The sequence below is a fragment of the Ovis aries genome, chromosome 1, assembly GCF_016772045.2.
Source record: "Ovis aries strain OAR_USU_Benz2616 breed Rambouillet chromosome 1, ARS-UI_Ramb_v3.0, whole genome shotgun sequence".
Lineage (NCBI taxonomy): Eukaryota > Metazoa > Chordata > Mammalia > Artiodactyla > Bovidae > Ovis > Ovis aries.
Window position 1 is genome coordinate 275611878 of NC_056054.1, and position 13912 is coordinate 275625789.

The 13912-nt window shown below is 42.0% G+C and overlaps 1 protein-coding gene across 26 annotated transcripts in view; it reads right to left on the bottom strand.

The window, feature by feature from the left end:
* The window catches only part of TBC1D5 (TBC1 domain family member 5), a 593124-nt gene that overhangs the window by 487335 nt on the left and 91877 nt on the right, over positions 1-13912 (bottom strand). The gene's annotated exons all lie outside the window — the stretch shown is intronic.

Genomic DNA, 13912 nt, shown 5'->3' on the forward strand with positions numbered 1-13912 from the left:
GGAGAAGGGAAAGGCTACCCACTCCAGTCTTCTGGCTTGCAGAACTCCGTGGATACAGTCCACGCGGTCGCAAAGAGTCAGACACGACTGAGCGACTTTCACTTCGCACTTCACTTAATGGCCTATTGGTTTTCCCTAGGTGTACCATATGGATCAATATTTATATTTTTCCATCATTTTTTTTATTGAGGTATTACACAAGTTTCAGATGTACAACACAGTAACTTAATTTTTAATATTTTTATGTATTGCATTTATTACAATATTGCTTCTGTTTTTATATTCTGGCCTTTTTTGACCACAAGGCATACAGGATCTTAGCTCCAAGACCAGGGACTGAATCCTGCATTAGAAGGTGAAATCTTAACCCCTAGACCACCAGGATGATCCCAGTAACTTACAATTTTTAAAGGTTATACGCCATTTACAGTTATAGAATACTGGCTCTATTCGCTATGTTGTACAGTATATCCTTGTAGCCTATTTTATACACAGTAATATTAGTATATACACCAAAATGACCACAATTAGTCTAGCTAACATCCATTAGCACACAGTTGCCAATTTTTTTCTTGTGCTGAGAACTTCTTAGATGTACTCCCTTTGCAACTCTGAAACACAATACAGTACTATTAGCTATACAGTACCCATGCTGTATCTAAAGAATTCTTAAATATCATTTAAGTATTCTTTAGCTCTCTGTAATTCATAAACATTTTTATTTAAAAATTGAACACTCAAAAATGTAGCATATTTCAAATTCTTAAAAAGCAAGAATGAGTTTCCCAAAGGAGAAAAAAATTGTTCACAAATATACACGCCTTGTTATCAGCAAGCATCACCGACTATAGACACTCCAGTTCCCAAACATGCAGCCCTGAGTTTACCTGTCATCAACCCAGCTGCCCAAACCTCAGCAACAGTCTGAGGAAGCTTCACAGCCAACTGACACTGCAAACAATTAGACAATTAACTAACTGAGGAGCTAGACATAAAGGAGAGGAGAGAAAACACCTGAACTGCAAGGAACAAGAGTTTTCTGTTTAAATCTGCTGCCCTAGTCTACACACTAGAAATGGAGGGACACTACTCTAGGGTGAAAGGTTTCCTCTCTGGAGTTCTCTCTCTACCACTGACACATTGCCTGGAAGTGGGGGCCCTCAGAGCGCCGTTTGACTTTTGAGAACTGCTAACAGAAACAGAAAGTTTCCGTAGCTTCAGTTCAGTTGCTCAGTCATGTCCGACTCATTGCGACCCCATGAATCGCAGTGCGCCAGGCCTCCCTGTCTATCACCAACTCCCGGAGCTCACTCACACTCATCCATCTCCTCCACTAATCCCATCACCTCCACCAGCTTTGTTTGTGGTGATGCTTCCTAAGGCCCACTTGACTTCACATTCCAGGATGTCTGGCTCTAGGTGAGTGATCACACCATCGCGATTATCTGGGTCGTGAAGATCTTTTTATACAGTTCTTCTGTGTATTATTGCCACCTCTTCTTAATATCTTCTGCTTCTGTTAGGTCCAGACCATTTCTGTCCTTTATCGAGCCCATCTTTGCATGAAATGTTCCCTTGGTATCTCTAATTTTCTTGAAGAGATCTCTAGTCTTTCCCATTCTGGTGTTTTCCTCTATTTCCTTGCATTGTATGCTGAGGAAGGCTTTCTTACTTCTTCTTGCTATTCTTTGGAACTCTGCATTCAGATGCTTATATCTTTCCTTTTCACTTCCCTTCTTTTCACAGCTATTTGTAAGGCCTCCCCAGACAGCCATTTTGCTTTTTTGCACTTCTTTTCCATGGGGATGGTCTTGAGCCCTGTCTCCTGTACCTCAGTCCAGGTACAGGTACCTCCTGTACCTCAGGAACCTCAGTCCAGAGTTCACCTGTAGCTTCAAGCTGTTCTCAAATGTTTTGTCCATTAATTTACTCATTTTCCATAAAAATTCCAAGTTTTCCTCCCCACTACAATGAAGACCACTAGGCTACAGGACCAGCGTGAACAGGAGATGTCTACTGTCAGATCGAGAGTAGACCCTGAGTTTTATCCTATAGCTTAGAGCCCAAGAAGACTGAAAATGCCGGAGCTGAAACTCATACCCATGCCAGAAGCTCACAGCCCCTCTGACTCACTCTGAAAGCCTCAGGTCTGCCAGAGCTTCTACCACTGGGGAGAGGGAGATCTCCTGGGGCAATGAGCTTGGCATAAAAGACCGGTATTTTTGGAACAAGACAACCTAGGACCAAAGATTTTATTTTAAGCCACAGAAGAACTAAGTCATACTCCTCTTTGGGGGAAATACATTCAGGCACTACATACAGGTTTCCCAGCAACTCAAGATTAAGGGAAACTGGACTAAAGGCCATCCGTCATAGATCTCTCCTATTCTTAAGTAGAGGACCTTCCTTTCTCACTCATCATCTTAGCAACTTTTTAATAGAGTTATCATTCCTCCTTTCTCTATCTATATGGAAAAGTATAAAGCAATTTAAAAATCAAGACATTACATTTATCTATCTTGTGAAAACAAATCATTACAAAAGAAGGTTCAAAACCATATAAAAGTCTCAAATGTGAAACAAAAAATATACTTAAAAGTATAAAAAGCTTCCATACACTGTGTTAGAGATAGTTGCTCAATTATGTCTGACTCTTTGTGACCCTATGGACTGGAGCCCACCGGGCTCCTCTGTCCACGGGATTCCCCAGGCAAGAATACTGGAGTGGGTTGCCCTTTCCTTCTCCCACAGGATCTTCCCTAACACAGAGATCAAACCTGGGTCTCCCACATTGCAGACAGATTCTTTATTGTCTGAGCCACCAGAGAAGTGCCCCATACACTGTAGTACAGGCTATTTGTTATAGGCAATTCCTTAAACTAGTACATTTCCTGTATAGTGCACGATAAATTATCCAAAATAAGGACAGAGCAATACAACATCACCTGATAATACATAAAATACAACAAAACTCTAGGACTCTAGCACTGTATCTTATCACTATAAATGGGAAAAACAGGTGAAAGTCTGTTAACAATCAAATCCAGAAAAAAAACAGCTTAATCAGAATGACAAATACTTCCTGGTTTTAAAACATAACTCACTCTGACACGTAAAATTGACAAAGAATATTTTTACTCTGAATTTTGTGGTACCTTATTGTTCTGTAAGAATATAAAAGTCAATCAGATGAAAATCAGTAAAATTAAAGAATACTTGCACCAGAAAGCTTGCTAGAATGACCCTATGATCCAACAATTCAATAACTACCTGTACGTGCGTGTTTATTCACAGCAGCAGCGTTCGCAAGAGCCAGAAGGGAGAAAGAGCCCAGGTGCCCATCAGCCGAAGGACAGATAAAGAAACTGTGGCGCACACACAATGAAGTGCTGTTCAAGCACAGAAAGAAAGGAAGCGCCAGATAAACGCTGAAAACGGACGAGCCTTGGGAACACTATACTGGACGAAAGAAGCCGGAAACCAAAGAACACGTATTGTATGATTCCATTTATATGAAATATCCAGAATTAGTAAACCATAGAGGCAGACTGGGCGTGGGGGCTGGGAGCATGGGGGAACTGGGAGCAGCTGAGCGCAGGTTTCCTCTGGGGTGATGAAAATGCTTCACAACTAGAGGCACTGGGTTATACAACACTGTCACTTCAAGACAGTCAATTTCATGTTACATGACTCTCACCTGAATTTAAAAATTAACTGGTAAGCAAATAAGCAGCCTCCTTACCAGTAATAAGACAACATGTACCACTTGCAGGATACACTGACCTGACCTCTTCAGTCTGCTTCCCAAGAATGCTTAACCACAGCTGATCAAGAGAGCCTAGAGTGAAAGCGCTCAGCCGTGTCTGACTCTTTGTGACCTCACAGTCCAGGGAATTCTCCAGGCCAAAACAAGCCGAACTGAGAGACAGTCTACATTCATGATCAGTACTCTTCCCAAGTCTCAAGGTCACGAAAGACAAGGAAAGACTGAAGAATAATCTATGACACTCCAGGGAAGACTAGAGAGACACGGCAACAAAATGTAATGTGAGTTCTGAGGCTGGGTCCAGGAACAAAAAAGGAATTAGAGAAAAACTGGTGAAACCTGCAAAAAATCAGTGATTTAGTCAACAGTACTATATCAGTGTTAATTTCTCAGTTTTGGAAACTATACTATATGGGGTTATATAAAGTGTTTCCTGGAGGAGGGCATGGTAACCCATTCCAGTATTCTTGCCTGCAGAATCCCCATGGACAGAGGAGCCTGGCGGGCTGCAGTCCACGGGGTCACATGGAGTCGGACATGACTGAGCAACTGAGCACAGCACAGCAAAATGTCTCCATTAGGAGAAACTGGGTGATAAGTACTATTTTCGTAACTCTTCTGAAAGTCTAAAATATTTCAAAATAAAAGGTAAAAGGGGACTAAGGAGACTTCCCTAGAGGTTCAATAGTTAAGACTGCACTTCCAGTACAGCAGGCACGGGTTCAAGCCCTATTGGAGGAAATATCCTGCATGCCATGAGGAGTAGTCAATAAATAACTAAATAAAAAGAAGGGAGGGAGAGAGAAGAGCTTCTTTTAGCAACCAACTTTAACTTCCTCCATGAACATCTACATCAGGAAAATGTTGAAATACATTAAATGAATTTAAAAATTGAGGGCTTTTTCTAATGGTAAGACAATTCATAAAATTCCTATCTGCTTAACAAACATATGTTTATTTTGGCGGGAGGAAGTATATTTCTCAAACAATCAAACTGGAATAATTAAACTTAAGAAATCAGGTTAAATAAAATTTCAACTAATACTGACATTCTAAACGGAAGAATTCAAAATTAAAACATTCAAAGTCAAAGGAGAATGCTAAAACATTGTTTTAATTCCTATAGGTCACAACTGCATTTTAAATGTAATACAGAAATGAAGAAAGCACATTTATTTTAGCAGAATGATTTGAATACTAACAAATCAGTTTGATAATTTAATCAGATGTCATTTTACTTTAAATCTGTAACTGTCTCTTTAGATTCACTGCAACAAGATTAAAAAGAAATTTTATATATAATTAATTTAAATCAGCTTGTCTGGACATAAAACTCTTAGCTGCCCATCCATTTTGTAGGAGGCACCTTCCTATGAAAAATTATTCTATTGAAAATGTATACATTGACCAAAGAGATCAATTTTTTAAATGAAATGCACCAACATTTTCAATGTTATTGATCATTTTATATCCTGGCATCCAAATACTGTATTTACTATAATACTAAAACTCTAAAACAACTATCTTCAGTAAATATGCTAATTACTGAAGAGATACAGACATTTAAATAAATAATCAAGATTCAAGAACCACACGCTCTCATAGTGCTCAAGAGGAACCAAGCCTGCTGATGCCTTGCTCTCAGACTCCTAGCCCGTGGAAACATGAGATAATAAATGTCTACAATGCAGGCCATCCAACATGTGGTACTTTGTTCTGGAAGGCCTAGGAAACAAATACAGCTAACGGGCAGCCAATAAAATAGTGTATCCCTGCATCCACCCAACAGCCTTCAGTGGAAGAGCGTTCAGACCAAAGCAAGCCGGCTTCTCAGCCACTGCAGACGAGCACGCTCTCCTTGACACGGCAGCCACATCGTTGTCCACCAGAAGCTACCCTGAACCCAGCCCCGGGGGCACGGCCGTGCAGCCCCGCGCCACAGCAACAGCAAAGGCCCGCCCTCAGCCGGGCGGCAGACTCATCAGGAAGGAGGACCGCCACCACCTGGCTTCAGGCAGCGGCTGCTTCAGGCTCTTGGAGCTTTTCTAGCTGCTGGAGCTGGAGGCCTCTGAAGAAGCCCCGCCTGCTGCCTCGGCTCCTGCAGCAGAAAAGGTGGCAACGCAAACGGAAACGACGTGGAAGCAGAAACCTCTGTCAGTAGCCAGACGGGAAGATGCCACAGAGAGTAACAGCTAGAGGCCTGCTTTGGCACCTTCCCTTAAAATCGAAATTACTCCCTGTCATCTTAAAAGCAAGCCTTGTTCTCAGGTTTCCATGAAAGCCCTACTTCCCTTCCTGCTGTGCAAATATCTTTTAAACCTGAGCTAATTTCAGGCACCCCTTGCAAATACAATCCAAAGAAAAACAGAAATAAACACCCAAACTCAGACCCCACTCTCCGGGATTTCATTCCAGTACAGGTCAAATACTTTTTAAAAAAAAATAGAAAGCATAGTTCTGTGCTGAATGCATTTTATATCCTCTCATTTTTTTTTCTTTTTTTACTAGAAAAGGATGAACTGGATAGGAACTACAGTTCAATTATTATCAAACATACAGAGAGATATATATATATATATATATCAAAACACACACACACAACCACATTCGAGTAGGGTAACATTCAAGCTCCTGGACCCACAGTGTCGCTGAGGTGAAGCGTGGACTTGTCGGAGCAACGCACCGACTGGCTCTCAAAAGGCGTCGTGCAAGAGCAGCCATTCCCCTAGGGTTGAAAAGGCTCCAGAGATCTGGCCTTTAGCCACGCTGTCTAGAAAGGGGATTCTGACATTACAGAAAGTCAACTAACTGAAACAAGTATAGATTTTTAGAACAAAAGACAGGAGAAGCAAGCACCAAGACCTAACAGCTCCTCGCACGCAACACTGGTAACAGCAGCAGCTCTAGGAAACGTGCACATGTCACCTCATTTAAGCTCAGCACAGCTCTGTGAAGCAGGTAGTAGCACCAGCACCGTTTTACAGATGGAAAGACTGCACCACAAAGAGGTGAGATATTGCTGAGGATACACAGATAGCCAGTAACAAAGCCATGACTCAACCCTGTCTGCTCAAGTCTCTCTCTTCATTGCTATTCCACCTGTAAAGAAAACTATCTACATATATATATGTATCTTTTAGAGGTAGAAACCAGAACATTAAAAACCTCCCAGCTGCTGCTGGGATGCGTGCTGCCAACGTCAGCCTCTGAGCCTTTCCTTCCTCAGAGACGGCAGACCAGTCTACTCCCCACCCTGATGGCCGTGCTCCTTCTTCAGCCGCATCCACACAAGTCAATCAGGAAGCAGCCAGGCCTGCAAACCCCTCAGGCATTCTTCCTCTTCAGAGACTCTGCCTATCTGCTCTGCTCCTCCCTGTGCAGATTTTTAAACTTTAACTTGTTGCCTATTACCAGGTGTGTGATTAAAGCCTCTCTGCAACTCCAAGTTATTATCAATAATAAATACATATTCAGCAACTTTAAATATTGAATGTTTAGCTGTTTCACATAGAAACATCAATATGCTTAAATAGGTTTCCATGGTTATTCCATTAAAGTTCATTCATATAATCACACAGTTCATGCACAGGTGCCACCATATGCAGTATCCACACACAAAAACGTAAAGCCCACGCTGCCGCCCTGCCCTTCAGGAGCTCAAGATCCAGGAGAAGCAAGTTACGTGTAAAACAAATTACAAGTGCTCTTAGGGAACAGCTTAACAGCAAAGTAATAATCCAGAGGGGAACATCATGGGGTAAAGCTTCAAGATGAACAGTACAAGAAGTAAAGTGGATTAAAATGGGGTAAAAACGTATCAATGCAAAAACGTATCAATGCAAAAAAGTAAAAAAGAACAGAAAACAGGAGATTCCTAGCCATGGAAAAGGCAAGAAATTCAAAATTATTAGATTGCAGGGGGCAAGAAGATCTGATGACTAAGGAAATTACAACCTTTGTCATCTCTGGTTTCAGTTCTTATTACAAGAGGAGTTTTCAACCAAGAAAGTATATCAAAATTTTAGGGACAGAATTTTAAAACACACACACAAGATTCCGATTTGCCCATCCTTGGGAAGTGAATATTCCCTGCCCTAAGAATTGCCTCTGTAGGAGAAGAGAGGGGAACTTTTCACAGGAACAAGGTGATGAGATCTGGCATCAAGAAAGACTATCTTGATACTATACACTATACATCCCTACTTTGAAATACCATGAGGCTCTAAATAAAATGTGAGGATCTTGGTGTTCATGTAGAAAAGTGCTATGATAATCCTATTTTTTAAAAAAAAAAAAAAAAGCAAAGTGAAGAATAATATGTATCACATGAATATTCTGACACTGGAAGTCCAAATAAGCGCAACATAGGGTTCAAACCAGTAAAGAAAGCTGAGAGCCGAAGAACTGATGCTTTCTAACTGTTGCGCTAGAGAAGACTCTTCAGAGTCCCTTGGACTGTAAGGAGATCCAACTAGTTAATCTTAAAGGAAATCAATCCTGAATATTCACTGGAAGGACTGATGCTGAAGCTCAAACTCCAATACTCCGGCCACCTGATGGGAAGAACTGACTCACTGGGAAAGACCCCGATGCTGGGAAAGATTGAAGGTGGGAGGAGAAGGGGATGACACAGGATGAGATGGTTGGATGGCATCACTGCCTCGATGAAGATGAAGTTTGAGGCAGCTCCGGGAGTTGGAAAAGGACAGGGAAGCCTGGCATGCTGCAGTCCATAGGGTCACGAAGTCGGACACGACTGAGCGACTGAACTCAGAAGGCATACAGAGTAGTGTGTGGACATGCGTGTATGTCAACCCCGGTCTCCTAATGCAGCTCTCCCTCCTACCCTCCCCTGCTCTTATCCTCTTCGGTAACCACCGTGCTGTGCTCCGTCTCTCGGTCGTGTCTGACTCTCTGCGCTCCCACCAACTGCAGACTATCAGGCTCGTCTGTCCGTGGAGTCTTCCTGGCGTGGGTTCACATCTACTCCTCAAGGGGACCTTCCTGACCCAAGGATCAAACTGGCATCTTTTGCGTCTCTTGTATTGGCAGGTGGATTATTTTCACTGAGCCACCAGGAAACTCCTGGTGACCATAACACTGTTTTCTATGTCTGTGCATCTATTTCTGTTTTGTAAATAAATTCATTTGTATCATTTTTATATTTCAAAAACAATATACTAAAAATTTTTTTTTGATGAAACTTAGCCACATACAGCAAGGCAAGCCACTGACGACCATGGGTCCAAAGAACTGTAAAGTATTACTTTGGGGGAAAGGACAAGTATAGGGATAACATATATGACACTATCCTTAGAAAACATCACTAACATTTATTTAATAATGCAATCTTCTCACACTTTAGCTGGTCCATGTAATACTTATCATTGTCACTGTTCAGTCATTAAGTCATATACAACTCACTGCAACCCCATGAACTACAGCACACCAGCCTTCCCCATCCCTCACTATCTCCCAGAGTTTGCTCAAACTCATGTCCACTGAGTCGGTGATGGACAACCATCCACCCCTCTGCCAGCCCCTTCTCCTCCTGCCCTCAATCCTCGCCAGCATCAAGGTCTTTTCCAGTGAGTCAGCTCTTTGCATCAAATGGCCAACGTATTGGAGCTTCAGCATCAGTCCTTCCAATGAATATTCAGGTTTGATTGACTGGTTTGATCTCCATGCTGTCAAAGGGACTCTCAAGAATCTTCTCCAGCACCACAGTTCAAAAGCATCAATTCTTCAGCAGGCAGCCTTCTTTATGGTCTCACATCTGTGTGTGACTACTGGAAAAACCACAGTTTTGACTAAACAGAACTTCATCAGCAAAGCGGGATCTCTATTTTATAATACACTGTCTAAGTTTGTCATAGACAAATATGACAAATACTTTTCTTCCACAAATAAAAAGTAATTTTCCAGTCTCTACTTAACAAGAAAAGCCAAAGGGACTATGAAATACCTAACTAGTATTTCTTCCCACAAAAGGATTCTAATTTCTGTTTCTGTAAATAGGAGAATAATTAATTAAAAGGCATGTGGTCTGTACAGGACTAATAAAACTCAAGAAAAGAACTTGTAGTCTGTGATGAGGAGAAAGAAAAGCCCTTGCTCTCTCTGGCTGGAACTGGAGCTGTCTGTTCCTGAGTGACAGCCACCCTGGGACAGTGGAGGAAGCCTGCAGACAAGCGGAGACACAGGAACCAGAGCGGGTGCCCTGCCCACACGGCGCTCGCAGAAGCCCCGGAGCCCCTCCCTCTGCAAAAGCCACTGTGGGAGAAGACGAGCCTCCTCCGGAAGAAGGCAGGTTGCGTGGGGTGCCTCCCATTCAGAGGCGCATTTGAAACTAGGAAACAACGCTTCACAATTCATATACACATTACAACTTTAGAAATATAATGTGAGCCTTCTTAAATCAATTAAGAGTTTAATCACAAAAATATAAATGACTGGCTAACAGGCAAATAAATAATGGGTATAGGCTAGTTTTGCTTGATTGCATAAAACTGTTTACAATACATTTCTCAATAAAGAAAAATTGAATTATAACCCAAGGGTGGCTTAATTTGTACAAATTTTGAATAATGTCACATATATTTCCAAAACAGATGCTTAGAGACTCTATAAGGACACTCGGCTCAATCAGAAGCCAGATTAAAGTTCCATCTGGAGCCTAATGGCTCCACGGTTCCACTACAATTACGCAAGTACCAAAGTGAGTCTTAATGGTTGTACCTCACAGAAGCTCTCTTGTAGGTATACACCTTGCCCACAAACTAGAAAATCAGATCCCCAAATAATTTTGTAGGTATGCATGCATACATACATACATCTACACACACACACCACATGCAAGATTCAGTAAGTATCTAAATGCTGCTGTATGTTTCAGTAATACTCAACTCACCTGACTGTTACTGGTTATCCAATAACATCTTTTGATTTTGGACACAGTTGCTGGGTATTGTTGTCACCTTTGCTTGACATGGAAAGGACAATATTCGCCTCCCCCCTTAATCAGCTTGCAACGTAATTCAGGTATCTAGAACACTCTCCTCATATTCTTCTTTCGCAGACCCCATTACAGGCATTATTTTTAATCAAATCAGAAAACTGAGTGAGGCCATCTTATCTCATTGCCATGTTCAGGAGTTGTCAGACAGGCCCGGAAGTTTAGAGCAGGCAAGTACTAAGAAGAACCCAAAGATCAGCATCTAGACCAGTGCCACTCAAGAGTCTCACCCACGGTCCACAGTTGGGAGCATGCCTTATTCCTTTAAAACACTTCACCGCTACTGATAGGGTGAGGGACTTGCACTTTACTTTGCTTTTTGGGGAGGGGCCCAAGTTAGCAGGCTGAATTCCACCTGAAAATACCTTTGCTGACCTAGAAAGTTTCGTTTTAATTTGGATGCTTTTAGATACAACCCAGGCCGTCTGATTTGCTACATCGGCAAGGTATCTGCATCTGCTGTCCAGTAGCCTCAGAAGGCAGCTCAGTGTCCAGCTCACTGCACCAGTGTTTCGCAAGCTGTGTGGTGCCACTTTTGTGCATAATGCGAGCAACCTGGTAAGCCACACATGGCAGGTGTTCCCCCCAATAACCAGGCATCGCGCACGTGAGGCGGCGTGCCACCCGAAATGGAGAGCACAGGTGCATCTGCAGCACACACACACCCGCCCACATGTGACGCTGCGTGTGCGAGCACTGAGCGGTGATTTAAAGTCTCTTACTGTGGTTCATGAACAAAATAACTGCATGAACATCCCTGTACTAGACCAGCAGCTTCCTCCTACAGACATGGCAGCAGAGGTTGGCGGTCACGCCAGTTGGTAGCTCTTCTGTACATTCCCGACTGTGTGTGTGTGCACGTCAATGTCTGCAAAACCAATGAAACACAGAACACAGAATTCAAACTGAAAGATTAACATTTAAAAACCCTAAATTGATTATAAAACTGTTAATCGCTCAGTTGTGCCCAACTCTGCAACCCCATGGACTGTAGCCCACCAGGCTCCTCCGTCCATGGGATTCTCCAGGCAAGAGCACTGGAGTGGGGAGTTATTTCCTTCTCCAGGGGATCTTCCCGACCCAGGGACCAAACCCCGGTCTCCGGCATTGCAAGTGGATTCTTTACATCTGAGTCACCAGGGAAGCTCATAAATTGATTAGAATTTTACATTAAAAACTTTAACACTAAAAGGGGAAAAAAGGTATGTAAAAAGACGTTATTTGTTACATAAAACATAAAATGTCTATACGGCCTAAAAACAAAGACGCAAAGACAAAGCAGCACCTCAACTGGGTAGCGAAAGCCAAATAAAAATAAAAACGAGATACGGCAACCAGAGCACAACCAATACTGCAGGAAAGGGTCTATCTTCCTAATACATAATTTAGTACTTAATACGAGGGAAAACACCTGAATAAGAGACAAACGATATGAAGGAAACAATTATAAAATAAATACAAATGGTCAATAGCATTAAAATTGTACACTAGAGCAAGATACTACTTTTCATGTATAAAAATCAGCAAAGAGTTTTCTTTCTAAATATTAATACCTGCTGTTGACGTTTTTTAAAAAAGAAACCATCTCAAAAATCACTGATTGGAGTTAAACATGTAGACTGTGGCAGTAAGATTAAGAAATTTTCATAACGTAATTACCCTTCCATCTAGTAAGTCTACTTCCAGAATTTATCCTATGGAAATAATACAAACATTATCAAAAGTATTTTGAATGTAGTATTATATTAAATAGTGAAAAACTGTAATGACCCATTGAGTCATCAGTGAGAACTGGTTAAATAACTATCGTATATCCACAGAATAGAACGCTACGCAACTATTAAAAGAGATAATATAAATCTGCATTTCTTGCCCATAATATACTGCTAAATGAAAAAAGTACTAGATGTATAAGAACATATGTTTATATTTAAAAATTTTTAAACACATTTAATCCCTCTTTACCAGTAAATAATTTTCACACTGAGTTTTCTAACCATTTTTTTTAAAGAAGAAACAACTAAAATCATCACAAAGAAAAAAGAGAAGAAATGAAGGGAAAGAGGGAGAGAAGGAAAAGAAAACAGAGGCAAGCAGACAACCAAAAGGAAATGTAGGGAAACTGGACTGCAAAGCTGAGCCATCCAGAGCCACTGGCCTTCTGAAAGAACTCCAAAACTAGCAGGCCCTAAAGGGAAAAAAAAAGTTTTTGGCAAGGAAAAAGCAGCCCCTAGCATCCACCAGTAGGGCTCGGGGCAGGCGTTGGCCACAGACCTCATGGCGACCCTGCGGGCACTCCGTGAAAGTGAAAGTGGAGGCAGGACTCAGAAAAGGCCTGCCTTTCTATCCAGGAACTGACCTTCACAAGGCCCCCTTGTGAGGCAGTGGCAGAATTAGCAGCAGTCCCAGGCTCAGGGCCAAGTCACAGCAGAAAGGGCTGGCCTCGGAGCCTGCTCACAGAGGGAGCTGCCTGCAGGCAAGGAAGATGAAATCAACTCCCCTTGAGAGGAGGGAGGAGGCTGGGGTATTGGGTCTCAGTTTTACTCCTCAAAGGACCCTGATGCCTCCGTGCAGACAGGGAGATTCATCTTCAGCCGTCTGGCCCACCAACTGCAGGGGACATGCATCTGCTGTGTAGCTCAGCCCCACAGCCCACCGTCGCTTTCTACACATATACACAATGCAGTGAAAACAATCTGAAGCACTGCTCCGTTTCACAAAGGTCTCAAGCAATTTAAAAACTAGAATGTAAACCTTAACAGTCACCTTCTTAAGATAATTTCCCAAGTCTACCGCTGTTCTCTATTATAGAGACATATATGTATGTGTGTATCTGTGTGTATATATAGAGAGAGGCAGCCCTCACCTGGGCAACAAGACCAAAGACATTTCCTTAAACACTGCTACATGACCATTTTCCCTTCCCTGAGACATGCTAATAGTCAAAATGTCAAAAAGCAAGCATTCTTCTTATAAAAGAATAATCTGTAAGAAAGTAAAGGGCTATCAAATATTCATAAAGATACGTGAAATAGTTCAGTCACACAGCTTTCCCTCCCACACCATTCATAAGCTAACAGCATGGGTTAAGGATGTTAAGGGGAGGTGTCAAATGTGAATCAGGAAGAGGT